Source organism: Suncus etruscus, chromosome 8 (assembly GCF_024139225.1).
Source record: "Suncus etruscus isolate mSunEtr1 chromosome 8, mSunEtr1.pri.cur, whole genome shotgun sequence".
In the NCBI taxonomy this organism is placed as follows: Eukaryota; Metazoa; Chordata; class Mammalia; order Eulipotyphla; family Soricidae; genus Suncus; species Suncus etruscus.
In genome coordinates this window covers 18,769,962-18,777,269 of record NC_064855.1, presented here as the reverse complement: position 1 = coordinate 18,777,269, position 7,308 = coordinate 18,769,962, and positions in this window count along the sequence as shown.

Genomic DNA, 7,308 nt, shown 5'->3' with positions numbered 1-7,308 from the left:
AAGGATGGTGGTTCGAATCCTGGCATCCCATATGGTCCCCTGAGCATGCCAGGAGCGATTTCTGAGCATAGAGTCAGGAGTAACCCCTGAGCGCTGCTAGGTGTGACCCAAAAACCAACCAGTCAAACAAACAAACAAACAAACAAAAAACATGAGGGTGTCAGGTATAGGGGAAGAGTGGATAATAATAATAAATATTAATATTTATTACCGTATTTTCCAGCGTATAAGACAACTTTTTTTCTAAGTTGAGTTGAATGATTGCCTTATATAGGCAATTAATCCATGATTTTTTATATATTTTATTTAAAAACCTTGATTACATACATATTGTGTTTGGGTTTCAGTCGTGTAAAGAACACCACCATCACCAGTGCAACATTCCCATCACCAATGTCCCAAATCTCCCTCCTCCCCATCCAACACCCACCTGTACTCTAGACAGGCTTTCTATTTCCCTCATATTTTCTCATTATTAGGATAGTTCAAAATGTAGTTATTTCTCTAACTAAACTCATCGCTCTTTGTGGTGAGCTTCATGAGGTGAGCTGTAACTTCCAGCACTTCTCTCTTTTGTGTCTGAAAATTATTATTGCAAGAATGTCTTTCATTTTTTTAAAACCCATAGATGAGTGAGACCATTCTGCGTCTTTCTCTCTCTCTGACTTATTTAACTCAGCATAATAGATTCCATGTACATCCATGTGTAGGTAAATTTTATGACTTCATCTCTCCTGACAGCTGCATAATATTCCATTGTGTATATGTACCACAGTTTCTTTAGCCATTCATCTGTTGAAGGGTATCTTGGTTGTTTCCAGAGTCTTGCTATGGTAAATAGTGCTGCAATGAATATAGGTGTTAGGAAGGGATTTTTGTTTTGTATTTTTGTGTTCCTCGGGTATATTCCTAGGAGTGGTTTAGCTGGATCGTAAGGGAACTCGATTTCCAGTTTTTGGAGGAATCTCCATATCACTTTCCATAAAGGTTGAACTAGATGGCATTCCCACCAGCAGTAGATAAGAGTTCCTTTCTCTCCACATACCCACCAACACTGCTTGTTCTCATTCTTTGTGATGTGTGCCAATCTCTGTGGTGTGAGGTGGTACTTCATAGTTGTTTTGATTTGCATCTCCCTGATGATTAATGATGTGGAGCACTTTTTCATGTGTCTTTTGGCCATTTGTATTTCTTCTTTGTCAAAGTGTCTGTCCATTTCTTCTCCCCATTTTTTGATGGGATTAGATGTTTTTTTCTTGTAAAGTTCTGTCAGTGCCTTGTATATTTTGGAGATTAGCCCCTTATCTGATGAGTATTCAGTGAATAGTTTCTCCCACTCAGTGGGTGGCTCTTGTATCATGGGCGCTATTTCCTTTGAGGTGCAGAAGTTTCTCAGCTTTATATATTCCCATCTGTTAATCTCTGCTTTCACTTGCTTGGAGAGTGCAGTTTCCTCCTTGAAGAAGCCTGTAGTCTCAATGTCCTGGAGTGTTTTGCCTATGTGTTGTTTTATATATTATGGTTTCGGGTCTGATATCGAGGTCTTTAATCCATTTGGATTTTACCTTCGTACATTTTTTTGCAAGTGGCTAGCCAGTTCTGCCAACACCACTTGTTGAAGAGGCTTTCTTTGCTCCATTTAGAATTTCTTGCTCCTTTATCAAAAATTAGGTGATTGTATGTCTGGGGAACATTCTCTGAGTATTCAGGCCTATTCCACTGATCTGAGGATCTGTCTTTATTCCAATACCATACTGTTTTGATAATTATTGCTTTGTAGTAAAGTTTAAAGTTGGGGAAAGTAATTCCTCCCATATTTTTTTTTTCTCAATGATTGCTTTAGCTATTCTAGGGTGTTTATTGTTCCAAATGAATTTCAAAAGTGCCTGATCCACTTCTTTGAAGAATGTAATGGGTGTCTTTAGAGGGATCACCTTAAATCTGTACAATGCTTTGGGGGAGTATTGCCATTTTAATGATGTTAATCCTGCCAATCCATGAGCAGGGTATGTGCTTCCATTTCCACGTGCTTTCTCTTATTTCTTGGAGCAGAGTTTTATAGTTTTCTTTGTATAGGTCCTTCACATTTTTAGTCAAGTTGATTCCAAGATATTTGAGTGTGATATTTGTGTGGCACTATTGTGAATGGGGTTGTTTTCTTAATGTCCATTTCTTCCTTATTACTATTGGTGTATAGAAAGGCCATTGAGCTTTGTGTGTTAATTTTGTAGCCTGCCACCTTGCTATATGAGTCTATTGTTTCTAGAAGCTTTTTGGTAGAGTCTTTAGGGTTTTCTGAGTATCATGTCATCTGCAAACAGAAGAGCTTGACGTCTTCCTTTCCTATCTGGATTTCCTTGATATCTTTTTCTTGCCTAATTGCTATAGCAAGTACTTCCAGTGCTATGTTGAATAGGAGTGGTGAGAGAGGACAGCCTTGTTTTGTGCCAGAATTTAGAGGGAAGGCTTTTAGTTTTTCTCCATTGAGGATAATATTTGACACTGGCTTGTGGTAGATGAACTTTACTATATTGAGAAAGATTCCTTTCATTCCCATCTTGCTGAGAGTTTTGATCAAGAATGAGTGATGGACCTTATCAAATGCTTTCTCTGCATCTATTGATATGATCCTGTGATTTTTATTTTTCTTGTTATTAATGTTGTGTATTATGTTGATAGATTTACAGATGTTAAACCATCCTTGCATTTCTGGGATGAAACCTATTTGATCGTAGTGAATGATCTTCTCAATGAGGCATTGAATCCTATTTGCTATGATTTTGTTGAGAATCTTTGCATCTGTGTTTATAAGCGATATTGGTCTGTAATTTTTTTTGGTGCCATCTCTGTCTGGGTTAGGTATCAAGGTGATGTTGGCTTCATAAAAGCGATTTGGAAGTGTTCCTGTTTTTTTTTTTTTTTTTTTTTTTTTATTTCATGAAAGAGTCTTGCCAGGATTGGTAGTAGTTTCTCTTGAAAGGTTTGAAAGAATTCATTAGTGAATCCATCTGGGCCTGGGTTTTTGTTTTTGGGCAGACATTTGATTACTGTCTTAATTTCCTCAATAGTGATGGGGGTGTTTAGATATGCTACATCCTCTTCATTCAACCGTGGAAGATTGTAACAGTCCAAAAATTTATCCATTTCTTCCAGGTTCTCATTTTTAGTGGCATAGAGTTTCTTTTTCTTTCTTTCTTTCTTTCTTTTTTTTTTGTTTTTTTGGCCACACCCGGCGGTGCTCAGGGTTACTCCTGGCTGTCTGCTCAGAAATAGCTCCTGGCAGGCACGGGGGACCATATGGGACACCGGGATTCGAACCAACCACCTTTGGTCCTGGATCGGCTGCTTGCAAGGCAAGCACCGCTGTGCTATCTCTCCGGGCCCTGGCATAGAGTTTCTCAAAGTAGTTTCTGATTACCCTTTGAATCTCTGCCATATCAGTAGTGATCTTTCCTTTTTCATTCCTAATACAAGTTATCAAGTTTCTCTCTCTCTTTCTTTGTTAGTTTTGCCAGTGGTCTATCAATCTTGTTTATTTTTTCAAAGAACCAACTTCTGCTTTCGTTGATCTTTCGGATTGTTTTTTGTGTTTCCACTTCATTGATTTCTGCTCTCAGCTTTGTTATTTCCTTCAGTCTCCCTATTTTTGGGTCCTTTTGTTGAGCACTTTCTAATTCTATGAGCTGCATCATTAAGCTATTCAGGTATGCCCCTTCTTCTTTCCTGATGTGTGCTTGCAAAACTATAAATTTTTCTCTCAGTACTGCTTTTGCTGTATCCCATAGGTTCTGATAGTTTGTGTCTCTATTGTCATTTCTTTCCAGGAATGTTTTGATTTCCTCTTTGATTTCATCTCAGACCCACTGGTTATTCAGTATTAGGCTGTTTAACTTCCAGGTATTAAAGTTTTTCTTCTGTGTCCCTTTGTAGTTCACATATAATTTCAGGGCCTTGTGGTCAGTGAAGGTAGCCTGCAAAATCTCTATCCTCTTGATATTATGGAGGTATGTTTTATGTGCTAGCATGTAGTCTATCCTGGAGAATGTCCCATGTACATTAGAGAAGAATGTGTATCCAGGTTTCTGGGGGTGGAGTGTCCTATATATATCTACTTGGCCTCTTTCTTCCATTTCTCTTTTCAGGTCTAGTATATTCTTGTTGGGTTTCAGTCTGGTTGACCCTGGTTGACCTATCAAGTGTTGACAATGCCGTGTTGAGGTCTCCCATAGTTATTGTGTTGTTATTGATATTATTTTTCAGATTTGTTAACAATTGTATTAAATATTTTGCTGGCCCCTCATTTGGTGTATATATATTTAGGAGAGTGATTTCTTCCTGCTGTATATATCCTTTGATTAATACAAAATGTCCATCTTTGTCCCTTATAACTTTCCTGAGTATAAAGTTTGCATCATCTGATATTAGTATGGCCATTCCAGCTTTTTTATGGGTGTTGTTTGCTTGGATGATTTTCCTCCAACCTTTTATTTTGAGTCTATGTTTATTCTGACTATTCAGATGCGTTTCTTGTAGGCAGCAGAAGCTTGGTTTGAGTTTTTTGATCCATTTAGCCACTCTTAATTGGTGCACTTAGTCCATTGACATTGAGAGAAAGAATTGTCCTGGTATTTAGTGTCATCTTTCTATCGAAGTTTGGTGTGTCTGTTGGTCAATCTTGTCTTAAAGTAGGTCTTTCAGTTTTTCTTTTAAGATTGGTTTTGAGACTGTAAAGTTTCTGAGCTGTTGTTTGTCTTTTAAGCCATGTATTCTTCCTTCAAACCTGAAAGTGAGTTTTGCTGGGTGCAGTATTCTAGGCGAAGCACTTATTTCATTGAGTTTTGTCACTATGTCCCACCACTGCCTTCTGGCCTTGAGTGTTTCTGGTGACAGGTCTGCGGTAAATCTCAAGGATGTTCTCTTGAATGTAATTTCTTTTTTTGATCTTGCTGCTTTAAGAATTCTGTCTTTATCTGTGGGATTCATCATTGTGACTAGGATGTATCTTGGGCTGTTTTTTCTGGGGTCTCTTTTAGTTGGTACTCTTCGGGCATGCAGGATTTGATCGCATGTATTTTTTAGCTCTGGTAGTTTCGCTTTACTGATGTTCTTGACCGTTGATTCCTCCTAGAGATTTTCTTCCTGGGTCTCTGGGACTCCAATGATTCATAAGTTGTTTCTGTTGAGCTTATCATAGACTTCTTTTTCATCTGTTCACATTCTTTGAGTAATTTTTCCATTGTTTGATCATTTGCTTTAGGCTTTTTTCCAACCTCTTATGCTGTATGGAGTTGTTATTCATCTCACTTCTAGTGTACCAATTCTATTCTCAGCTGCTGTTAACCTGTGGGAAAGCTCATTCATTTTTTTCTTCAATTCATTGACTGAGTTTTTCAGACCTGTTATTTGACCTGAAATTTCAGTTTGGAGTTTTCTGATTTCTATCTTCATATTCTCTTGATTCTTATTAGTGTTCTCTTCCATACTTTCTTTGAGTTCTGAGAACATCTTTTATATTGCGACTCTAAACTCCTTATCTGAGAGACTGACTAGTTGGTTGGCCATGTACTGGTCATCAGAGTTACCATCTTCATTCTCTATGTCTGGTACTGTCCTGTGTTGTTTCCCCATTGTCACACTTTTATTGTGGCTTTTTCTACATGTTGTGGTTGTATTCATTGGCTAAATGATGTGCGCAGCCACGTAGCAAAGCTCCTCTGGCTCCTCCCTTTCTGGGCAGAAAAACTCACCTCCAGGTAGGCTAGCCTTCTGCAGATGAAGCCACACACACAGGAAATCAGGCCTGTAGATGCCACACAGGAGACAGACAGTCCAGAGAGATGTGCCAGGCTTCAGCATTTCATCAGAGTTCAACCAGCTCCTCCCTTTCTAGGCAGAAAAACTCACCTCTAGGGAAGGCTAGCCATCCGCTGATGAAGTGACACACACACACACACACACACACACACACACACACACACACACACACACACAGAGGAAATCAGGCCCATAGATGCTGCACAGAAGACAGACAGTCCAGAGAGATGTGCCAGGCTTCAGCGTTCCATCGGAGTTCAACCAGCTCCTCCCTTTCTGGGCAGAAAAACGCACCTCCGGGGAAGGCGAGCCATCCACAGATGAAGCCACACACACAGAAAATCAGGCCCGTAGATGCCGCACAGAAGACAGACAGTCCAGAGAGATGTGCCAGGCTTCAGCGTTCCCATAAGATGACTTTTGAAACAAAAAAAAAGTCAACCGAAAATCAGGGGTCGTCTTATACGCCGAGTATATCCCGAAAAATGTTTCAGTATGCTGCTAAATAAAAATTGTCTGAATATTGCCACAAAACGAATTTTCCAACTCAATCCTGCACCAATCACTGCAAGGCTGCTCGAACCGCCTCTCTAACTCAGCCAATCCAAGCAGGCTTTTTATGCATGCAAATTAGACAATGTTCTGGACCCGAATCTACACTGTAAAAACCTGCTCAGATTGGCTAGAGTCGGAGAGGAAGTCTATTACAGTATAGCCTTTGAACTTTTGCTTGTTGTGATTGGCTCACTGTGATACAGTTGCAGCACAGGAACGTTCTGTCTGATATAGCGAATATAGACCTAAACCTATGTTTTAACTGCAAAATTAGGGGGTTGTCTTATATGCCCAGTCGTCTTATATGCCGGCAAATAGGTATTTAATAATATTTAATAATAATAGGGGCCAGAGCAGTGGCACAAGTAGTAAGGCATCTGCCTTGTCTGGCGCTAGCCTAGGACAGTGGTCAACAACCTGCAGCTTGCAAGCCACATGTGGCTCTTTACACTTTTAATTTGGCTCTTCTGTGTGCCGGACGGCCGCTCCAGGAGTGAGGACTCTACTCTTCCTAGCCTCTGTCAGTGCTCACCCTGTGTGCAGCCCAGGGCGGCTGGCTCCAAGAGTGTAAGATGATACCCAGTATCAACCCTAAACAAAGGTGTTCCCCCAACATCATCCTTTCTTAAACCTCTTCCTTTGATATGTAAAAATCCACTGAATATGTACTTTTGTCTCTCTCTTTTGACCTGAAGCCTCCTGGTATTGGGAATTGGCTTTAATAAAGAAAGAGGTGTTCTAGCTTTTTGGGTGAGTTCAGTTAGAATAGAGAAAGGTACATTATGACATTGATAGTTGGAACATATCACTCTGGACAAGAACTGGATGCTGAAAATGGGTAAGTGACATGCATGGTACCTTTTAATTAACAATATTGCAAACCACGGTGTCATAAAGGAAATTTTGCAAACCTCAGTGTCATAAAGGAAAAGAGAGATA